At 41.9% G+C, this 24,258-nt stretch overlaps 1 protein-coding gene across 3 annotated transcripts in view; it reads left to right on the plus strand.

Moving 5' to 3' along the window:
• The window catches only part of ARHGEF12 (Rho guanine nucleotide exchange factor 12), a 66,903-nt gene that overhangs the window by 4,334 nt on the left and 38,311 nt on the right, over nt 1–24,258 (plus strand). The window lies entirely within an intron of this gene.

The raw sequence follows: 24,258 nt of genomic DNA on the forward strand, positions 1-24,258 counted from the left end.
GGGTTGAGCAATTGCACAGCTACAGAACTTTCTTTATGTTTCTCTGTGTTTATTAAAGCACAATAAAAGGACAGAGGCTCTTGCTGCTTTTGCAGGACCTGGTAGAAGAACTGGTGACTCTTCCTGTGCAGTTGCTTGCAAATGAGGTTTATTTATAACAGTGCTGTAGTTTCTGTTGCTATGATCGGAAAACAGGAGAGGTAGAATTTACACATAATTACCCTTGAGAGGTTTTAATTGCTGATTTACTCCTGCCGTGGTACTAAAATAAACCCTAATTGTTTCTTATCTGTGCAGATACACTTTTCCTTGTCTTTGGCTGTTTTTTAAGTCCCTCTAGTAACTGGGACTTCTTTAACTGCACGCTGGGAGAAAGTGTTTAATTTTTTTCCAGCAGGGTAAGAACTTCCTAGCAAGTCTTATTGAGTAGCTGCTTCTTATCATGCATTTATCTAATTAGCAGAGATTGAAAGATTTAATATTTGTGGAAGGTGAGCTGCATATTGCCTGTTGCTATGGACTAAAAAGTGTAGTAGTCATCAAGGCAAGTCTTGTACTTTCCATCATTGTGCCTTCATTATGTCTGCAAATTAGTAGTTGACGTCTGCATAAATTCATTTTTGATTTTGCTTTTATTGAAGCTGCCTCTGATGTTTACTACTCACTAGGAAGCAAATGCTACCAGTTCATGCTGCATAGTTTATTAGGGTTTTTTGCTGGAGACAGAAGTTGAGGTGAGCTTGATTTTCTAGTTTTGAATAGAGCTGTGGGCGTCATGATTATTTGGGTGGAGGCAGGAAAGATATTTCATCTGTTAGCTCAATTGTATAATTCTCCCTGTGCACTTAACTCCTATTATGGCATTTATTAGTGTTTTGAATGGATATAGATTAGGAACAATACTGGGATGTAGGCTGCTTAATTTTAAACTCTTAAAAACCTTGTCAAGATCCACAGGATTCAGGGATATGATACCCTCAGCAGCAAAAGATAGTTGCCAAAGCTGATTTTGGAAAGCCTACAGGGCATCAGGGATTGAATGAGAAGTCTGGAGAAATGGCCTGGTGATAATCTGAGCTCTTCAGATGCCATTTCTGTCCAAGGGATAGGTAAATGTGAAACCTAAAAACCTTGCTGCAAGATGGAGGGGACCTCTTTGGCTTTTCCAGTCTGTCCTACTCTTGGACTGCATTACCACAGTGGTGTTTGAGTGCTGGTTTTGCATTGACACAACTAATGACTGTCATGTCTGCATTGTCCTTCCCTGTGTGCTCCACTCCCCTTTCTTCCTGTGGAAAATTGTTTGGGCAGTGGCTGGGGATCATTGTTCTGGTTTTTTGCTGCTCTCTGATGTTGAGATGCCGGAGAAGAAATCTGCATCTTCCCCTTGGAGCACAAGTTCCTGAGGTGACTGGTGGGCTTTGTGGGTGTTCATTTGTGATCTTTTCACACCAGTTTTTATAAAACTGACTTCTGTAACGATGAGCATGACTGATACAGGAGGAGGAGTTTCTTGGTCCTTGGGGGTGTCAGCACAGACTACAGTCTTCCTGCTGGAAATGAAAGGAATCTTAGAACTTCTCAGTTGATTCTTACTCTGTATTGCATGGTAAAAGCAATGATTTAGGCACTGAAGTTTATTTGGCAGTCCCTCTGAAGGCAGTGTAGGGTGTGTGCCTGGGGAAAGTGGTGCAGGCACCTGTACCCCACTTAGTTTACATCTTTCAGGACTGTATCCCAAGATGGATTCGTTCCAGAAGTGGGGTCTCCTAGGGAATTTGTGCCCTAAGCATTTTGTCTGACTCCTCTTCAGGGAGTCACTGCCTGCTTCTGTTTCCCTCTTTTCCCAAGAAGCTTTGGAGGATTTTTGACACTCTTTTCTCCCCTGTTTTTTTTCCCCAGTGTTCCGGGTAGCATTGTTTGCCTCTCATGGTTACAACCATCAACCCCCACCCTGGCCAGCCCACTGCTATAGCTTGGAGTTATGCAAAGTGTCTCAAAGAGGAGCAGTGTTTGTCTTGGGCTGGAGACTGAATTCTCCACTTAAACCTCTTGGTGGTCCTTCTGGGTCACTGGGGAAGTATGTTGGCTGTGCTGCTTGAAAGATAAGCTTTAGGCTCTTGCTTTCAAGGCTTTATCCTGCATGTTTCTCATTGAATACCTCTTCCTTCAATCTGAAAATCAGCAGGAGACTTATTAATGAATCACATTTGTATTATCCGTGGGTTTCTAGACTGGGTGATCTAACATGCTAATAAAAATGCTGCTCCTAGCATTCCTAAAGCCCTGCAAATGTTCCTCAGCCTCAGCACTCTCCCTCCTTTCACTCTAGTCCTGATATTTTATCTGGTTGAGATAACCAGATCTTTCTTGTGTAAGAGATGTTAATAGCAGTAGGAGAAAATAGACTTGAATGCATAGTTTCTGGTGTGTGATGCTGTGTTCTGCTCTGTGGCCCTGCTCGGGGTAATTGCTGGGTTTAGAGAATAGAAATGTGAGTTCATGTCTCAGCTTGATTAAACTGGGGGTCAGGAGCCTGGATGTAGATATTGTAATGTCAGAAGAGAGGGCTGAAAATAAGGACAGGGGAAGCAGTAGCAAAGTAAGTAGTAAAATGAAAAGGGATTTAAAATCTGTAGTGTTTGATCAGTGTACAAGGGATAAAATACAAGGGTACATACAAAATTGGAGCAGCTCGCTTAGAAAAAAGACAGGAAGAGACATGTTTTAGTCATTTTTCTGTTAAAAGAAAACATTTAAAAATAAATGTATTAAAAATGACAGGAAAAAGCAGTGTCCCTCTGTTCATAATGTAAGCTTAAGTATAAATAGCAAAAACAAAACAATGTTCAGACAGTGACATTCACAAATTGTCTACTAAACATCACTTACTCTTTGTTATTACTCTGCATCCTTTCCTTCAGTATTTTCAGTATTGTGTCTGTTTTGACTTCTAAGACCAATGGGCAGGAACCTTTTCTTGCACAGATAGACCATTTAGGGAAGCCTGATGGTAAATAAGAAACGTTGCTGTTTGCATTTGTTGGCAAACTCTTAAATATTATCTTTGTGGCTATTTTAAGCTTTGTTTTGACAACACTGAAACTTCTGGGCTCTCTGATGTCAGTGGGGAAGGTGCTTCATTAAATTGCTCTGGTAATGGAAAAGCAAATGAATGTTGTCCTTCCTGGGGCTGAATACAGGAGGTGGAAAAGGTCCTAAGGCAGAGCAAGGGAGTTCCTGGACTTGAAATAATGTGGTTGTAATCCCTCTGGATCATTGTCATCTTAGTTACTGGGATGCTCTCAAATGTCCTGCTGGCAGGGTGTGCTGTCCTGGAAGTGGCACTGGGGTCTGACTTCATTTAAGGGGTCAGAAAAACTCAACTTTTAATGATCAGGGCACAGAGCTCTGTAAAAGATGGACTGAACCCTGTGAACTTCTTTTGGTGGTTGTAAAGAAGTTGCAATATTGATTCTAGAAACCAAAGACAGAATACCCAGGTGATGGGAGTTGTTTTGCTCTCTATTGGCACAAAAAAAAAAAAAAAAAAAAAAAAGAAGAAAAAAAGGAAAAATAAGGGCATCTGCTCCCCACCTCTTGAAATATGTGTTGGTAGGCTCTCCAGAGTTATTGCTGGAAACTGTAATTTTATCCAAGTGCTGTTCTTACTTGAAACCCTGAGTAGCAGCACAGCTCTTCTTGGTTATGTGAGAGGCAGATCCTGAATTTATTTGCAGACTGGGAATCCTGCTTTGGGATTCATTTTAGCAAAAGCTTGGGTGACTTCCCAAGATGAACCAGTAATAGATAACTCTTTTGTGGACATTTTCAGTGAGCTGTAGTGCTGGAAGGGGATTGGAAAGGTTAGGTGGGACTTGAATTGACCTGAGCAAGCGTTTCCCAGTCTGGATGGAGGAGAAGACCCATCTTTGTAATAAAGTACTGGAGTGATTCGAGACAGGTACAGGATTCTGACTCCACCACTCCCATAAACATACAAGCTTCAACCTGCAGGCCTACCTAAAGTATCTGATGGCTGCTTGAAAGTCTTTTTAGCCTGTTATGATAGTGGCTGTTGGTGTAGCTCGTTGGCAGCACATCAGACAAGGCGTCTCCTCCGTGGCACAGACACTGCCTCTGTTGTGCCCAGCTGCAAAACAATATTCTGATGAGCAGGGACTGAGATCAAAGTTACCAGAAAAGGGTTGGAAAAGGGGGAAGAGAATAGAATTGAAGGAGGGAAGCTGTAATGAGTGAGGAGAGAAAGGAAATAGGAAAAAGCTGCAGTGTAAGACATGAGCGAGTCAATAGGAAGTGAGTGAGAGGGAGAGAAATGGGAGAGGTGGTGGCAGCTGCCAGATAGCAGAGAGGTTTCCTGTCTGCCAGTGCCTTCTGAAGGCACATGTCAGCTGTAAAGGACTGAGACCTGCTGCTGTAAGGCAAAAAACCCTGACAAGCCAGGCCTACAGCTTTTCTGAGTTTTCTGTGGAGGGCTGAAGAGAAGTGTTGGGTGTCTGGGTACCACCTATTCCTTGAGGAGGCTGAAACCACTTTCAGTCATCGTAATGCCTTTTAAATTTTACTCTGCTTTGAGTGACAACAATTCCCATCCGACAGTATTTGTGCTGTGATGATAACAATTCCTGTTCTTCTGTTGAGTGGCTTTCAGAGTGGGTGCTTGCAAGTCAGCAAACCTTGCAGTTTTCTGACCTGTGTTGGTAGGGTCACTTTTTCTGCTTTGCGAAAATTGATGGTTATGTGGCATCCCAGATTAGTGACTTCAGCCAAAAGCAAGCTGCTGTTCTCAGGTGGTTTCTGCTTTCAAAAGAGTGATTCCTGCCACTGCTGTGTAGCCATCTATCCTGGTTGAGGTAGGCAGGACCTGGAAAAACCATTCAGGGGGAGCTGTCAGAGAGAGAAAGGGCCACATTTGTGTGATGTGAACGTAAAGGGGATGGGCAGATGATGGTTTATCAGCAAGGCTTTGGTGTCAAGGAGAAAAGCTGGTGGTTGGGAGATCTCAGGATGCTGAAGTGCAGCTTCCCAGTTGGCAATTTGTTCTTGCTGTCTGTTGAGAGGCCCAAAATGCTGGGTTGTGGTTTGCCCTGCGCAGTCCCTGCGGTTGGAGGAGCGGAAGTGGTTGATGTGGGTGCAGATCTGATCTCAGCAAAGCCAGCAGCTCAATCCTTTGGGCTGGTGAAGGTGGTGTAGGGAGAGTGCAGAGAGAGCTGTTTGCAATTGTTGTGGGATTGGCTTTGTTGTAAGGAGGCCTCCAAGTCTGTAGGGCACTGGGGAAATGGGGATCTTTGTCACAGACTTCTTCTCTACCCTGGAGTTCTGGTAGAACCTTCAGCAGTAAAGGAACAGATTTTGTAATGGTTTGGGGATGGGGGCATGGGCTGAAATATCTTTGCTCTTCTCTGGTCTTGTTGCTTCAGTAGCAGGTGCTTTGGTTTGATACTTAGACACTAAAATTGGTGAGTGTGATGTTGCCAAGTAATGCAGCCCTTTGAGTAGCATTGGAAGCCCAAGTTTTACATTCAAGATGTGTCTATAAACTTATATAAAACGTTCAGCCCACTCACATTATGGAAATTGTGGTGAGAATGAAACCCTGTATTACTTGGGGGGGAGGAAGGGGAGAAAAAGCAAGCATACTTTTGTGTGGAAAGATGTAGGAATGTTGATAACTTTAAATGCTGGAGTGTTGTTTACTTTGGATGGTACCCAGTGCAACTTCAGCTGTATGGATTGCATAGCAAACCTTGACCTCCTCTTCCTTTTCCTTTTAGTAAACTTATTATCAGGTTTTGCCCTCCTCAGTGAGACATTAACCAGGGGGTTTGGTGTCTGCAACTGTTCACCCATGGTTTTGACTCCCTCTCTGTAAAAGGAGCATCTGGGTGTTCTCTGGGCCTAGAAATCCATGTGTTCTCCCTGGTTTGGGCCAGAAAAACTCACCTGGTGTTGTAAAACATGCTTGCCAGGTTGTGAGATACTGTAATGCTGCAGGTGAAAGGGAAGAGTTGCTCCTCCTTTCTGGAGGAGGCTCTCCCTCTGGAAGCAGAAGCAGATAATTAAGCTGTTTCCCCCTCCCTTTTTAAATTTATGTGTTTTTAATGATTATTTATTTTTTCTTTGTTTTATCATCATGGCTGTGTGGGTCCTGGGAATTCACCTTGAGGAGCTTCCCAGTGGTTACTTGCTGGAATTATGGGAACACCACAGTAGCTGGGAATGTGATGGAAATCTTGTTCCATCTGTTGCTCTGGTATATGGAGAAAGTGGCTCCTTCAGGTCTATAAAGTGCTGCTTGGAATACTGATGGATTGTGATCAGTTTTTGGATCAGCAATGGCTTCAGAAACCTGCTGAAGTTTACTTCACCAGAATAAGTTGGCTCCTCTGCTTTTATTGGGAAGTAGGAATGTATTTTCCTCCAAACAAGAGTTTCTTTAGAATGTATGTAGGGATTTTGTGTGGTTTCCCACACCTTTTTTTTTTAATAAATAAAATCTCTCTGTGGTAAAGAGGGGAAAAAAGAACATACATAGATTGAGGTGGGATTTGTTAAAAAAAACCTAATTGTGAGGACAAGCAGAAAGTGCCTCTGAACACTTCAAACAAGGGCTATTCTGCTCAGGGACTTTTAAAATTTAAATCCCCATGTGAAATCTCTTCAACTTCATCTCAGAGTCGTATTGGGATCAGTTTTTTGTGGTAATGAATTTGAAATACAGTGATGAGCTGCTGGGATAGCTGTGCCCCCAAACCAGCAAGCTTCCTGTGGGATTTTAAGATACTTTTCTCAGTCGTGGTCAAGCTATTCCTGAAGGTGGCTGCAGGAATCCCTGAGCCCTCCCTTTGTCTCTGTCACCTCTCCAGCTGTGTTCTCCCTGGATGGAGATGTCAGGCTGCATGAAGCTGGCAGAGGAATTAACAGAGCTGTGGGGCAGCCCTTTGTCACTGACAAATCCTTGGGCTGTCACTGTGGCCCCAGGATCTCTTTCTCAATGGCACTCAACCCAATTCAGTTTGTCCAGGAAGAAATGCCCAGCAGCAAATAATTTTTTGCCTGGTAAGCTTGTCAGCTGGCTCTGCTCTCCCCCTCCTCTCTCTTTTCTATCACCTGGAGATGTTTGCTTTAGATTCAAGCATTTCTCTTGGCATCCTGGTGATTTCCAGGCTGCAGTGGGTCTGGTTACACATATTCAGTTTCAGGACCTTGGGAGAAATTGCCTCACTGTGGCAAAATTGCTGACAAATTAAAAGAAATTTTATTTCTATTGCTGATTTAATTCCCTGAGCAGTGATGCTCTGCTGGTGACCATTGCTTCATTTTTGTGATTCCAAGTTTCTTGCATGTGTGATAACTTGAATCACCTCAGTTACTTAGAGCCAGCTGTTGATTAGGGTGATAACACAAAATTTTGTTTAATCCTGTGAGGTTGTTTGACTGTTGACAACTGCTAATGGTGAGTGAAGATGTTCAGTTAATTCAGGATAGTGGGAACTGGAGAGGGAGGTCTGTATTTTGGCATTTGGAGCATGCTTTGGTACAACATTGAGGGAGTGGTGGTTTCTTGCAAGCATGGATTCTGATCCATAGCAAATAGATTGAAATTTCTGTAGGTAAAGTGCATGCAAGCTCTGCTTTAAATGGAAATGATAATACTCTGGATATTTGAGCAGACATTTTCTGAGTAGCAGCTGCCATCCCTGTGTTTAGTTTGCCTGGGCTTAGCACTGTTGCCCCTCCAGGAAGCATCTCCTGAGGCTGCAGCAGTCCTCAGCTGCTGAGCAAATATTAAAAAAATCAGATGAATCAGCTAGCAGGCCCTGCCTCTTTGAGGAAATGTACCATCATAATTACACTGGTGTAACTAGCTATGTAAACACTCTGGCTTTGGAATTTCCAACTAAGAGGCAGATGCACTGTTGTAGTGACAGTGGTAAAGCTTTGGCAAGATCTAAACCCTTCCTTTTCTCCCTGCACATCTCCTGACCCCTTGCAGGGCTCCAGTGCTGGGCTTTAGGCAGGAGAATTGCTGGGAAGGGGGAGATGGAGAGCCCTGGAAAAGACTGTTGATTATGGATTGGCTTGAGGGCAAGGGAGAACTGGTCAATAGGACAGACTCCAAAATAAAATTAATTCGAGGGGTGGTAACTCAAACTGGTATTTGGCTCACAGGCAATGTCTGGAAACACTGTCACCTCAATGTCCTGGTTGTGTGCTCCTTGTTGCACTGAGCCAGGGACATTCTAGTGAAGTAAAGAAATGGATCTCTGCATTTTCAGAGGCTGGGGCTATGAATACAGGTATTGCTACTTGCATTTTGCTTTGGTTTTGGTTTGGTTTGGTTTTTTTCCCCCTTGCTTCTAGGATCTGGGAGTATAAGGCAATAGATGTGGAATACAGCAGTGGTAAGGCCAGTGCTGACTTGCTTATGGGGTCAGCATTTGGATGCAGTTCATGTTCTTATTTTTTTTTAGGTTTGTTCTACTGTAAAGCTGGGGTGGGATGAGTTTTGTGGTGAATTGAGAACAAAATGCATAATTCCTAAGAAAAAATAAGTCAAGCGCCCAGCACCTTCCCCCCTGTTCTTGATACAGATAGGTGAACAGTTGGTAAGAGTTTTTGAGGCCTAACAGTATTTATTGTTGAAAATTTCTGGCTCTAGAGCATATCATAACAAGGTGTTGAATGCTAAGACCATGTTATTGGTCTTGGGGTTTTATTTCTTTGAATTATGACTCAATTTCAGCAACTATGTTCATCAGTTTGCTATGAATGAAGTAGGTTTTGTCTTAGAAAATGGAATATCTATGTCCTCATTTTTATCTCCTTTCCAATTGTCAGCTGGACAATAATTACTTGTTTCTCTGTAGCTTAGTATGCTGTTTTGGCATTGATTCAGGTTTGATTTTTGGTGACTGGCATAAATACTGTATTATGGAGCTGGTTTGGGGGCCCTTTTTTCCTAGCAGGCTTACTGGAATCACTGGAGCTTAATTCAATGACAGGATAAGCAAAATTTGTTTAGATAAGCTGTTCTGAAATGTTTGGTGCCTTCTAAAATTGTTCACAGTACAAGATTGAGGAAGGAAACTGTATGACCTTTTAAATGAAGCTCCATATATCCCATTTTCCTATGCCAGAAGTCAGCCCAGACAATAAGAGACTGAAAGAATTGCCTTTTATAAAAGATGTCTCACTTTTTGCCTTTACTGATGGGTTATTTGGTTTGGATTTTTTTTTTTTTTATTGCATCACATATTCCGCACACTTTCCAGCTGTCTTTTAATCAATTTCCATACTTGTACCAGAACTTTCTTAATTACTCTCTGTAGGAAATGGTCTGGTAGCATGTTGTGTGTCTCAGTAGAAAATGGTGAATCCTTCTCTAATGTTTTTCTTTGGTTTAGCAGGTTCTTGACTTGAGTAATGTCTGTGATCAGCCTATGCTTGCAATTAACAACGGTGCTTCAAGTTTTAATGACTTCTCTGTTTTCTTTTTTTGAAGATTATTTTTTTAAGCACTGCATTTTGCTTAGGGTTAATGCAGCCATGCATTAAAAGCAGACAGATGTGGTTCAGCCTTGTAATGATTGACTCTGCAAAGTAGGTTGCTGGTCTAATCCTGACTTGTGCTGATAATGTGCTTTTTAGTCAGCTGGCTGGAGCCTGGAAGGTGATTTTTTTGTTCAGAGCAGAGCTAGAGGATTTACATGGTGAGGTGCATAATAAATTGGGTTGTCTCAAGCAATAGAGCTGTTACATTTTTTTTTCCTCTCCCCCTGATTTTTTATTTTTCCATGCTGCTCCCTTTATCAATTTCCCTCATTTCTAAATCAATTCTCTGGAGCCTGTTCTTCATTTGATTTGATCTCTTGTTTCTTCTCTGCTATTTTTTAATTTGAATTTTTCATTTGAAATTTGAATCTGGAATTTTAGTTTTTGCCCAGCATTCTACAGACACAGTCCCTTGAATTTCACATTGTGCCTTCTAAATCTGTGCCCACTAATGTACTTAGAAAGTTGGAAGTATTTCTTGGAGGGTTCTCTGGTACCTAGAATCCTAAAAAGCATTTTATTAACTCATGGAAGTTTGCACATCTGTTGTGTTATGTGCATTCAGTTTAGCTTTCTATGGTTCTATGAAACAGGTGCTGCTCTGCAGGCTGCTCTTAAGCATCTTCAGCAAAAATCTATGGTACTGATTTCAGACTGAGTGCTGGTCAAATAATCCTGATAGGATTTCTACTTCAGCAACTGTTGATCTGCTTTTTAATTTCCTGTTTCTGTACCTCTTCTTTTTCAAACTAAGCTCCAGCAATTCAAGGTGTGTTTCTAAGGACCAGAAATAATGAAGGGTTTGTATAGGTGAAGCAGTGGTTTTGTAAAATTCCTCCTTTGTCTGGTGTAAGCTCTGCTTCAGTCCTCAGCTCTGCCTGGCAGAAATTCCTAAGAGGAGCCTTTTGTATCTTTAACTTCCCCTGCTTTTATGTAATGCAACATATTTTGGATACTCAAATAAAAGATGATTAACTCGTTCATCAAATTGTCTTCTCTTTTCCATGGAGCATACCCAGAGTAGCCAAAGAGAAGATTTCTTAGTCTTTTGCTGCTGTTGAGTTGTTGAGATTTCAGGCCAATAAACATTTCTGAAAGAAGGAAATCTCTGCTTTGGGGGCAGAGAGAGGGAACTGAGCCCCTCTGTGTGCTCTGACCAGGACAGACTCATCCCTAAGTGATGGAACAGCCATGTGGAGAACAGCTGGAGGTCAGGCAAGGTTTGTCCTGTGCTGTCAGGGGTGGATTGAAGGCACAACATCAGTTCTCCAAAGGCAGAATGTCAAAGATGCATCTAAAGCAAAAATAAAATAAACATGACTTGAAAACAAGGCAGCATAGGCATAGAGAATAAAAAAAGGTGTAGTTGATAGCTCTCTAGAAGTGTCATTGTGAATAAGAGTTCTGACCTTTTAATGAAAAAAAATTAGAGACATTCCCTGTACTTCACTTTCAGTAAAGTAACATATAGCATACTTACAGTGCCTTTAGCATCTATGTGACTTCTCAGGATATGTCCACATTTTAAATAGTGTCCCACTATATTTGTACTTTAAAACACTCGGGTCTGTCTCAGATTTGTCTAAAAGATGCAGGTCATCTAGTGGACTCTGTGTGCTTGATGAAATGTGTCAGATTTCTTGCATATCTTCTTGTCTGTACTTTTATATTTACACACTTAAAAAAAAAAAAGAAAAAAAAAAAAGAAAAAAAAGCATAGTAGCTTTTTCCTAGTTCCTGTTTATTTAAGATGCACAGGATGGATTTTGTTGCTTTATATAAAAGATGGGGAGAAATTAACATCCTGAGCCTGAAATGAGAGGCAGAGAATGATGCCCAGTGCTTATAACCTACAGCTCTAGAGAGGATTTAGATACTCTGAGGGAACTCTACAACCCTTCTGCCTATCAGAAGGTTGGGTTTGGTTTTTTGTAGAAACTCAGCCAGCAGTGCAGTGCTCAGATGTGGAGCTCTTGCTGCTCTGTGGATTTTTTTTTTTTTTCCTGGGGTGTGGACACCATTCCTTGGGGACCACTCGGCTTCCGCTGGATGGAGCTCTGGGAAGCTGCTCTTTTCCCATGCCTGCCTCCTTATTGGGGTAAAGGTCTGTGAATTCTGCATAAATATTTACCACATCCCAGCCCAACCAGCTGAGAGCTGCTAATGCTGTTATTGAACAGGGAGAAGAGCTTTTTTTTTTTTGTTGTTCTTTGCAGGGTGTGGGGTTTGTACATGGGCCAGAAGAAAAGCATTCTGTAATCAGCTGAAACTAAGGCAGGCAGGAGGGACCAAAACTGCTGCTTCTTGACAAAGATTGATGGAGATTTGAAATCCTGGCAAGTGCCACCTGAAATATGCAGGCTTGAAACTTGTAGGGCAATATAATTAGTATTAATTTAACTTAATTGTTGTAGGTTTCACTACACTTTTCTAAAATGACAAATCTGAATGAGGAGTTACGTGCTCACTCTTTTACCATTTTTCCTAAGCTCTCAGGAGAGATTCCTTTTTTTACAGATGTAGAAAGTGGGATCACTTTTTCTATGTTTTCTTTCTGCTGTTGTCCAGAACTCTGTAGAAATCTGTCGATTTTTAGTTACTGTATTTACAATCCCAGCCATATTTTTAACTATCTTTCTTGCTGGTTTTGGTCAGAGATATATTTTTTTTACCTCCTTCAAATTGTTTTCTTCTCATGTCATGTGGCTGAGTAAGGAGGGAAGGAAATCTGGGAAATCAGAGTAGGAAGCAAGATATAAGCTTCCATTCCTGAGTCTTTTTCTTGTTTTTACACTGTTTCCTGGCAGCTGCATTGATTTGCACTTGAAAGGAATGCATTGTGTTGCTTTTTCCCAAAAGCTGGTGATAAACTATGGTTTGACACTATATGGTTTTATTTATAAGTTTATTACTTGCATAAGAAAAAAAAACCCAAAACAAACCTGCAGCCAACATTTTAGTCATACATGACTTGTCTTTGTAGTTCTGTAGTGGTCATACTGGATAATAATCCTGTTAAAAATCAGTTATGTGATTTTTTTTTTTTCCATTCTATGTAAGAAGAAGTCTCAAGTCATGATTCATGCCACCTTTGTGATAGTAGAGCCTGCACATAATAGGCTTCAAACGGTGGTTTGTGATTTAGAAAGCAATATTCTTTCAGAAACTGAGGATTTCAGGAAAGAAGGAGTCTATGGGCCTGACCAGTCCCTTCTGTATTGGTTTTGCAGAGCAAGAAATGAACAAACTGAATGCTGGGCTTAAGTTCATGCTCCTTATAGTTTTCCAGAAGTACTTTTGGGTGCCCCGTGCTTCAATCCTTGGTTTCTTCCAAGTGGTTTTGAATTAATTGTAATAGAGAGAAGGCTGCAATATCTATTTCAGAAGTTTTTAAGATTGTTTCATGGTGTGAACACATTACTTAACTCCTTCTCTTTTTTAGTAAGAGATTTTTTTATATTTAAGGGGATTGAAAATAACACATAAGGCATAACACAGCCTTTATCCATTTGTACACTGACTTGAATGGTTTCAAACAAGACATTTGATGTGCACATTTCAAAAAATAACCACTCTGCTCTGCTCAAGAGTTTTGCAAGGGTATAATAATACTCTCTAATGCTGTACATATTTATTCTTAGCATTGTAAAGCAACTTACAAATCTTAAACTTGTCTTTCCCTCTCGTAGGGTAATTTGCAGTTTTATTGTAGGGTGAACTGCTGGGGACTGTAATAACTGTTTGAGCAAAATGGAGTTTAGCAAAGTGAAGCATATTGGTCTGCACACCTTCTTTCATCTACTTTCACTTAATGATCAGGAGGATTAGGGAGAAGAATTGGGAAATACTCAATTTTAAAATACAATCCAGGTTAAAACCTGGGTTTTGACACCCTCTTTATGGCTTAGCAGGGGCTGTTTGGTGCACATGATTCTCAGGCAGGAATAAACTGGATATTGAGCTCTGCTCTGTGATTTCCAGTGACTTTTCCTCTAGCTCTTTGATTTCAGGTTTTCTTAAAAAAATATATACTATTCATGCTCTTTTTCCTGTGCTTCAGGGCACACACCAGTGCTCTGAAAGGCAAGGGTGCTGGTGATGAGTATCTGAGCAGCTGGCTACCTCTTGGGGTTTTTTTTTTTGCCTTCCTCCAGTTACCATTTTCTTTTTGAGAGCTGACATTTTCTTTTCTGATTGGTGAAATTCCTAGAAAATGAGCCCCTGTGCAAATGCTTTAAAATGTGCCCCAGTGAATTTTAGAAAATGACAATGTATGCCACTGGGAAAGATGGAAGCATGGAAAATGTAAGGTCTGGCTGGGAAACGACTGCATGCTTGGAACCAGGGAGCAGATAGATGTAGGGGTAGGAGCTGATTTCTTTGGCTTCCTGTCTGCTGTGTAATTGTAGCCCTGATGCAGTTGTGGCTTAGACATTATATTTGGTACCAGCACACATTGGACTGGGCAGCACAGAAGTTGTGGTGAGCACACTCTGAAAAATTTGGTCATGAGAGCTCAGGGACTGCAAAGAAAATGCGATTAATGTAATAAGTGGTTTGCTGCAGTTTCTTTTTTTTTTTTTTTTTTTTTAATAGGCCCTATGATTTGCAGAGAAAAAAAAATAGGGTTTCATTAGGTGAATGGACTCGCCAAAAATGATTTCCTTTTAATTTTATGGCAAAGGCTGGAGTAGACATCTTGCTTTCTCTCTCCTCCTGCTCTATGTGGCAGCTTGGATGCTTGTTAATGGAGAGCCAGGCATCCCAGTGCCTGGGGCACCCTTAGAGCCCTGGGAAGATTTACATTAATCAAACACAAACAGACAGTGTAGCGTGAAGAAATTTCTATCCTGCTAGCAGTGCTCACAAACTGAATTAGGTTATTGGGGCAGAAAAAGAAAACAGCCCCTTCACCCTCCAATCCTTCTTCCCGAGGGCTCGACCAGGCACAGAAGCTCTAAGAGCAGTAAGCTCATTGCCCCTCTGTTTTGACCTCCCAGTTTCTTTCCCTGGGTGACAAAAAGAGGCAAAGCTTTCATCCTCATCCTCTTTCCTGTCCTCCTCTGTTCTAAACCAACCCAGGAGCTCTGTTTCTCTGAGGCTCCGTGCTTTGCAGGTGCCGTGGTGCTCGGGTGCTTTCCAAATGCCTGAAAATAAAATGCATTGCATTGCATAGTGTGTGACCCTGGAAAAAAGCTGAAAGTGGACTGAAGGAAAAAAAAAATCTCACTGCACTATGCCAAGCTTTTGTTCATGTGCTTCATGTGCTGTTTCTTTGATCAGTGATCTGATTTAATGACGTGTGTGTATCCATCTATAGGCAGATACATAAATACATACAGAACATTCATTTCTGAAGGATTGGGTATAAATAGATACAACACATATGTATTGTTCTGTCCCTCAGGAGAGCTAGGAAGGATCAATTTTAACATCCCAGCTCTCTTCTGCTCTCTTGTAGCATTCTGTCTCTGTAGGAGGATGCTGTTCTGGATGTGTCCATTGGCAGTGCAGCTTGGGCCACAGCTGATGGTGGCTGGGAGGAGGTGGGAGAGAAGAGGTGGAGTTTCTTCCTTCCCCTCAAGTGGTCAGTGAAACAGTCAGGCAGATGCCTGTCAAGGATCTCATAAGCATAAAAAAAGGCAGAAAGCATCCAAGAGGAGTAGCTTGTGCTCCTGGCAGAGGATTTGGTCTCAGTGCACACCCCCTGGAAATGGGCCTTTGGGATCTCCCTGTTCAGCTGACTCTGTCTTGTGAAACAGGTAATATCTGAGAGCCTTTGTTCCTTTTCTGTGATATATGAATACTGAAAGATGAGAAAAATAGCTGCCTTGAATGCAGAGCAGAGAGAGAGGATTTTTCCTGTAATATCTGCTGGAAAAAGGGTGGGAGGGAAGGGTTTTTTCTCCTTTAGATGTTTATTTTTTTTTTTTCCTCTTTCAATGGCTTCTGTGTGAACCTTAGTTACTCTTTTATAGATTTTCTTTTGTAGATTTTGTATATAGTGGAAATAGCCAATTAAATATGCACACTGTAAAAATCTGTGCCTCAGTGTCTTAGCTGAAGAACAAAGGTTTTGAGAGCTAGGAAAGATGTCTTGGATGTAGATGCTGACAGAACTACCTGCTTCCCATTTCTCAGTGCTGAATTCCATCCCAGGCTGTTAGCAGCACCTTCTCCCCAGGTTTTTCAGTCTAAATGAATGTGATTTCTGATAAGCTGATATTTTATGCATGTTGGTGTTAAATTAGCTGTTTGGTGTTCAAGAAACCATCTTGGAATGTTTGGGATTTTTTTTTTTTTCCTGAATACAGTTTTTACTGATAATATTTTTTTATTATGTAGTGTTCTAAAATTAAGCACACTGCAGCAGTATCTCAATTCTTGATAGTTTCTGCTAATGTTTGGCTATGAGAGTTGGAGGTTATGAGATCACTGCTGGGGGAATCTGACTTTTGCATATATGTAAAAGTATTTTTTGGGTTGTTTTTTTTTTTTTTTGTGTGTGCGTGTGGATATGTTGTAATGTGGTTATTTCTCTTTGTGGAGATTTTCCACTGGAAGTGGCTCTGAGAGGAAGAGGTAGTTCTCAAAAATCCTGAGCAGAAATGGTGTGACTGGAGGGGGTGGGGAAACAACTTAAAAGTGGTATTGATATTTCTGCTAGCTTGGTTATCTCTACCTCTGCCACCTGTCTTGGGGATTCTGCTGCCATTGCCTCTTAACAGCTGGTAGGTTTCCTGAGTAAATATTTTTTCATTGTTATTTATTTTTCTTTTTGTATTTTTAATTATTTTAAGAGACCCAAGAGTAAAATACTAATACAAACACATTCAGAGGCCTATTAATAGCTCTGTGTTTGACTCACATGCTGTTCTCAGGATCTTGAGCCATTTTACAAGTGCTTTGCTACTGGTTTTTCATCCATTTTAGAGTAGAAGGAGCAGGGCTTGCTGTTGCTGTGAATTTTAATCCTGTGTTCTGCTCCAGCCCTTTGCAGTTGGTCTTTCTGGATTTATCCTGTAATTTAGATGAAGGGGAAGATGAAATGTGAAGGAGCAAAGCATGCCACAAATGCTTGTGTAAATTTTTTTACTTCTCATCCACTGTATTCTGGGTCATGTGTTTTATAGGTGCAGCCTGCATTTCAGGGGAAGAATAAGAGGTTTGTGTATCACAGAAGTCTTTATATTTTTCTTAGGCCAGGTAAATAAGCAAGAGAGCTTTAGTATGTAGCATTGCTGTTCTCTTTATAGTTCAGTTTAGATCACGTTTTCTTTTTTTTGTAAATTCTGACAAACTGAGGTGTATAATTGAGAATTTCTCCATGGATTCTTTTAAAACATGAGTTAATGCTGGGATGGAACCCCTGTTGGAAGGCCTGGAAGCAAGGAAGGTGAAAAGTTCAATTATTTGTGTATTTTTAATATACTAAGTATCAAATAGTTTAGGTTTCTGATGCCCTTGGTGTTTGCAGTAGGTTAAGCAACAATGTGGTAATAATTTCTTGGTCCTCTCTGTGCTACAGCTTTCCTTTATAAAATGGTGTGGATATCCAATTTTTCCTTGGTGTAAATTAGGCTACTGGGAGCACTTTGCCCCTGGGTAGTTTAAGGCACATTAGCTGGGAATTATTTTATTGCAGCTGGCAAATATTTAGCAGCTTTGCAAAGGTTGCAAGGGTGGATGTTGTCTGCACATCCCATGCAGAATGGGTGGAGTTTGACCAAAGGTTCATGGCTGGGTGGGAGAAGGAAATGCAGGGTTGAAAGTGCTTTTTTTGGTTGATTGTCTGCTGGTAAATCCCTGGTTCTGATGAGCAGGCAGGTCTTAGGCTTGAAGTGGTGGTGACCAGTAAACACTTGTTAATGGTTGATGCAAGTTAAATTGAAAGAAAATTTAAATTAAGACAAGGTGCCTTTCTTGGAGCTAAGTAGTGATGCTGACCTTATTTAGCATAGGAGTAGCAATGAAATTTTGCATTATTATACTCTGTCAGACAAACTGAGAGTACTTTTGGGATACATAAATCCCTCAGTGAAAGTGCTGCTGAGATAGGTACATCTGATAATGTTTTCAAATTGTAGCAACATCTGGATCGAGGTAAATCACCAGTGAGACATTAAATCAGACTTAAATACATAATTCTGAGGAGCAGAAAAGCAACTCAGTCTTGTCTTTCAAGAGATGTTTTGAACAACCAACATGTTGGAGGACCAGTAAATATGTCTTAATGTGGGTTTGTTCTTGCACCCGAGCTCCATTTCTTGGTTCCAAGCTGTAGAGGTGTGGTGTTCCTGTGCCAGCCAACTGTACTCACTCCCCAGAAATGTGATCTCTGGGCCAAATATTCAGATGTGGCTTTGAACCTTGTACATACATTTGCAAAACTTCGAGCTGGATACTGGGAGTGAGTGGTAGGCTCTTCTCAAAGCTACATTTCCAGTTGTGTTACGTTCGGTGGGTTGTTTTGTTTTTTTTTTCCCCTCCTCCCTTTCTAATTGCTCTCTTTTGCTGTTTTTAAGAACTGTTTCCACCCCAATCTCTTTGCTGGTTCATAACAACCACAAGCCAGGTATGGCATTAAGAAGCAACTGGGCTGGGTGCCTAATGAAATGGAAGAACTTGCCACGCAGGGGCACCACGAGTCATCTCTGAGCCCTCCTGTGTGCATCAGGTGAAAGCAAACCCCCAGCAGTTGCTGCCTTTTAGGTTTTTATGGTTGGTTTAAGGAAATAAAATCATCTGGCGCAGCGTTTTGCTTCCTTTTGTCTCTTGCTTTGATTTTTTTCTTTTTTTTTTTTTTCTTTTTTTTTTTTTTTTTTGGTGTGTGTGCATCTGACTAGAAAGCTTTTCCAGACGCCGTGTAGGAGGGGTGGTGGTGGGGAGGAGGCGGGGAGCAGGGCTGCTGCCATTGAGCCAGTTCTGGATTGCAATTATTGGCAAGCAAAGCAAACATTTCATTTCCCCATAATTAGCTCCAGTTTAGGGAGGCAGGTTCATTTGGGCTGCCACGCCCTGTCTGCACAAGAAAACCTTGTTGCTTTCTTTGATTCTTTCATGGATTCTTGCATAGGGGAGCAGGCTGTGTGCAAAGGGATTTAGAATAATTTTCAGAAATTAAGAGGCTCAAAACACACGTTCTGCACCTTTTTTTTTCCTCCCCCCTCCCCTCCTCAAAGTGCTGAAGCCCAGGTTGCCAATGAGAGGAAAATGTAGAGAAAAGGGCTGTTTTGAAGGCTCCTCTGTTATGATCAAACTGTGCATATTTCAGCTGCTTTTCCTTGCTTTGTGGAAGCTTGAGCTCTCTCTGCCTGGGAGTATTTGTTTATAGCCTGCTTAAAAATAAATAAGCAAGGAAACTGTGTCATAATTTCTGTAATCACAAGGCTTGACCTTTTTCCTGTACCTGGTCAGTTCTCTTAAGTGGGTCACACAAAAAATGCTTGCAGCAAAGGAACACATTGTGGACATTTCTCCTTTGTAGTGCACTGGAGTTTTGCTTAATTTTTTTGTGTTATGACAACACTTTCTGGAGGTCTTGTTAGAAGAAGTAATTGGCCTTTTTTAGGATTTGTGGTGTGTAATTAAGTTCGTTTATTCCATATTTAAAATGTCAATCTTTCTTTCCCAGAGGTGGAAACTGACCAAGTTTGTAACTTGGAATCATTCAGGTTGGGGAAGGGAGTAGGAAATCAGGTGTGAGCTGGCAGCTTCTGTTCTTCATCAGTTTCTTCTTGCTCTAAACTACATTCTGTGGGCAAACCACATCCCTAATGCTCAATCCTTGCTTTTAGGTTGAATCTAAAAGCAACATTAGGGAAACACGAGCAACTTGGTTTATTTATCTTCTCCTTCTCCATTGCTTCCTCTCCCCAGTTTTAGTTTGTCTGCTTCTACCCCATTGTAGAGATACTAAACAATAAATGTCCTTGTCTTAAAAGGCTGTAACTTCAGGCCCTGTAGATGGAAAGCTGATGCTTCTGAGCCTTGGAAGTCCATCAGGAGTGGCAGAACAGTACTGGCTGCTGAAAATGTCTCTGTCCCCTCCCCTTTGTAGAGTTTCTGCGGGGACTGAAAGTTCTTGCAGGGTCCTGGCTTCAGCAGCAGAGCAGCACAAAGGCCACATTGAGAATAGCTGCTGGGGAAGCCCTCCTTCGTTGCCTGCCCTGTAAATGCAGTTCTTTCTCCATGAAAAGCCCTGACATCAGCTCTTGGAAAAATCCAAGTGCTTGTGTCATGGAAAATAGCTGAGGCACTTGCTTGGGCTGGGACTGAATGACTGAACTGTGGATGAAACTTCTCTAGAGATGCCTTTCTTCTGCTCTTTCCAAATGTTCTTGTTCAGAGAGAAATAGAAACCCTTCCCATCTGAAAATTTTACAGCAAGAGGATGCCAAGGGAAGAACCTCAGCATGAAGTGCCTGCTGGTGGCTATAAAATATATTTGCAGATCCAGCACTGAAGTTGCTGGGAATGTTCAGAAGGTGGACAACTGTGTGGAGTCAACCTAGAAGACAGGAGCTGTGTGGGGTCTCCAGTCACTCCACTGAACTTCCTATCTTCCTTCTCCAAAGGCAGGGAGCAGCCCTGCTCACAGAGCTGTCAGGAATCTAAAGCCAATAATGCCACGAGGGATTCTTCCATGAGTCATTGCTTCAGCTGTGGTTGGGCTCCTACAAAAATAACATGGAAACATTTCTTGCCCAGCTTGGTTTTGCCTCCTTGTGCACTTGCTGCAAGTGGGGAAGATCTGTCCCCAGGCTCTGACAGCTCCCAGGAATCCCTGCCATTTGGGTCCCTTTCTCAGCCTCCCTGTTTTCTCTGCACCTTGGATTACAGTCGGGTGTCAGCAGCACCCAGTGGGAGTTTTTTTGAGGAAGAAAACTCAGTGGTTTCCCAAGCTGATGTACTTTGATATGGGGAAAAGATGACAGTGCATAAAACTGCTCTTTAAGTGGGTTAATGCTAAGGTAAATAGACTTGATGTGTTGAATCAGTTTTGTCCACAGAATAGCTGATGTGGTTGCAGCTGTACTTTGTGGGCAGAACAGTGAAATGCAGACTTCTGTCTGCGTTTTTTCTTCCTTGCTAATAGCAGCCCACTTGCTGCATCTGTGTTTCTCTCTATCCCCCTGTCATTTGCTATCTCATCAGTTCCTTTTACTCACTGGCTGTCCCATACAGAACATGTCTACCCCTTTTTGTTGTGACAGAAGACTGCCTTTAGCTCTATATTAAGGTCACACTGGTACTGCTTTTGTTCAGGTCATGTCAGCACTCTTCCATAATACCTTTCTCAGGGCTTTTAAGCCCTTCAAAAAACTGCTAGGGTGGATATGTGCATCTGCAAACTGGGAAAGCAAACAGACTGTCTTTTGTGTCTTCCTGTCTGGTGAAATCCTGGGAATTATCTGCAGGATGGCATTGAAGACATCCATGCTTACTGTACTTCCAGGGCATTCACACCTACTAGATTTAGACAGAAAATGGAGCTTTTTTCTGGCTGCTGTCAGAGCCAGGTCCAATCAGGGTGCTGAAAATGAAGCTTAGTAGGTACTGGAGGAGTTGTATGCACTAGAAATAGTCATGAAACTCTTCAGTGATTTTTAGCTGTGACAAAGAAGAGTTCTTTCAGTTTTAGGACCTGTTTGGGTATGGGTGAAGAAGAGGGAGAGCAGAATCCAGCTCAGCTTTCCAGAAGTGGAGCTGCCTGTTCAGCAACTGTTTTTTTCACCAGGATCCATGGAGGTGGTGCTGGCTAAAGGCTTCCCATTGACTAATTACTTGGTGAAAACCTCCTGAAGTAGGATGATGTCATTTTAAACAGACCTAGTTTGGGGTTTTTACTGGGGAGAGGTAGATTGACCTGTGAGTTAACCTTTGGCTTTTCTTTTTCTAAATGTGTGAAAAAGATGGATGAGTGAACCTCTTAATATTTCTCATCTCTCCTCAGGTTTGGGTGGTCAGGTTTTTTTGCCACTTTTCTTTCAAATTTGAAATTCTGCAGAATTCTGTCCCCCTCTGCAAATAAGAGGGTTTGTCTGCAGCAAGCAACACCTTATTTAAATGAAACTAGCAAAGCAGTGAAGAAGCTTCTATTGCAACTGTTCATCTCCTAATTAGAGATTTAGTTCTGTCAAGCAAGCAGTTTTTGGCTGTTCTCTTTTGTATGGGTTTCACAATATTTCTTACTCATCCCAGCACAAGTTGTAGTAATTTATACTTGCATCGTGCAAACACACAAGCTTAATTTCAGGCATGTGAGTAGTCCTGCTGAAGTAAATGAAACTAAAGTTAGGCACATGAATAAATATTTCCAAAGTTGGGGCCCTTGTCTGAATCTAAATATTTTTGTCTTTGATCAGTTTTCAAGATAGCAGATACTTGAATTCTGGTAATATTTTAGTATGGGAGGAAAAAAACCCCAACATGGTTATCTGAATGCTGTGCTATTTATGGTCAGCTATATTTTCAACCTCCCAGGCTAGAATGGAATGCTTTGTACTGTTGAAAGCTGGGAATCCTTCCTTGCTCTGCTGTGTTTTGACACATTGGGTCTTAAAACTATCTTTTCTCTCTTGGCTTCAAGGTATTTCTTAGGCACTGATCCAGTACTGGATGGTGCATGCATGTATGAGCTAGCTTGGAGAAGTATAATTTTTAATCCACAGAGCTGTAGGTGTATTTTTCACACTTGACTTTACAGTAAATAGATTTTCCTAATGCAGCATGACTAATAAGACATCCTTTCAGTAATTTGATGCATTTGAAACGACTTTACATTATTTGACCCACTATTTTAAAAACAAAATGGCTTTTAATTGTTCCTGGTATTTGGGAGAGTGGAACAACTTGTTTGAAAATGTGCTGATGTGCATCAGTTATCAGACAAAATGTCTACAGGGTTTTGTCCTGTAGCCTAAGCTTGCCAGCTAGATTTGGAATTAAGTCTCCAGCTGTTAACCACACCCTGCTGTGCCTTCAGCTTCCATGCTGTTTACAAAAGCAGGTAAAATACATTTTATTTGTTATATATAGTACTGGGTGCTTTTAACAGCAATGGGATTTTCAAGCTTGATGCCATTTCTAAGTGAAGTTGCACCAAAATACAGATTGTTGGATAAACTCTTTTTTTTCTTTGATTATACTCTGTTTATCCCCTGACACTCTGTGTTCTCCTGTAGTATACAAGTGGCAAAGTGTTTGGGAGCTGGAGAATGTTTTCAGCAGATCAAGAAGTGGGTTTTTTTTTTTTTTTGCTTTGTTTTGTTTTTTTCCACAGAAAGTGGAATGGGCTGCCCAGGGAGGTGGTGGAGTCACCACCCCTGGATGTGTTCAAGGGTCCTTTAGATGTGGTGTTGGGGGATGTGGCTTAGGGGAGAACTTTGTAGAGTAGGGGTGATGGTTGGACTTGGTGATCCCAAGGGTCTTTTCCAACCTGAAAGAATTTATGGTTCTGTTCAGGTGGGAAACTGGGAGAAGAGGAGGAATTTCTATAGAATGCTCCCCATGTTCTGGCTAGTGAGGATGTTAAATCACTGGTGTGGTCTTAGCTCAGCTAACTCTTCCATCTCTAACTTCTGTAATTTCCTAACTTGGTGGCCTGGAATGATTTTGGGACTGGGAGGGGAGTTTTTTCTGGGGAGCTTCACCTACAGCCTGGCTGGACAAAGCCCCCATCCTACTCCCCTGCTTTTAGGGAATACCTCGGAAGGAAAGCCACTTCAGGAGAGGGCCTGGAGATTCTCCCTCCTTTTAGTGAACGTGCTGCCTGTGCCCAAGAGGCTTTGCTGTGACCATGACCTGCTGCCTGCCCTGCTTCCCCACCACCTCCCTCCCTCCCTCCCTGCTTTGGAGAAGAAAGAAAAGCAGGAAGCTGGCGGGCGGCCAAGGGGCTCCAAAGCTTCCTGGCCTCAGCCCTGCTCTGCAGCAGCCTGGCCATGGACTTGGGAGGGATGGAGCCCAAGGAGGGACTGAGATCTGGGTTCCTGCCACCCTGGGGTGTCCCTACCCATGGGTGTCAGCATCCCTGTGGTGGGGTTTCCCTGGAGCTAACCAGCTCCTTGTGCCTCCTGACTCTGCATCCCTGTGATGTGCCCAGAGCTGGGGGAGCAGTTACAGCCTCAGGCTGGGAAGCTGTGGGGTTTTGGCCCTCACTAAGAGGAACTTGTGTGCTCACCATTTTCATCCAAGCACAGAAGAAATTCCTGATGATGTCAGTGCCATTTTCTGTGCAAAAAACTTCTGGGTTCTCTTCCTAAATCATTAACGTCAGCGGTTTATGTATAGTAAGTGGGAAGGTTTTGCTCAACTTTATAGACCTCTAAAATAGAATATTTCCTGAGAGAAAACTAGTTCTGCTTTGTGGAAGTAGAAGTATGTGCCTTAAGCTGGATAGCAGCTTGGCTCTGTCATTTTTCTGCTCCTGAATTACTAGAGACCACAGAATAGGGGAGAGAGAACTGGGATGTCTCAGCTACAGGAGATTTTTCAGTGAGAGTTTGGACCTTCTTTAGGTACCAGATACCCGGTCAGATACCAGCAGGACAGAAAAATCAAGCTATATAAATTTTTACTGGATAGAACTAGATGTTGTGAGAGGAAGATGATCCATTAGCTACTATATTCTGCTGAAAAAGACCTGCTAGATGCTGGATTTGAGAGCACAGATCTTAGTTG

The sequence above is a fragment of the Heliangelus exortis genome, chromosome 26, assembly GCF_036169615.1.
Source record: "Heliangelus exortis chromosome 26, bHelExo1.hap1, whole genome shotgun sequence".
Lineage (NCBI taxonomy): Eukaryota > Metazoa > Chordata > Aves > Apodiformes > Trochilidae > Heliangelus > Heliangelus exortis.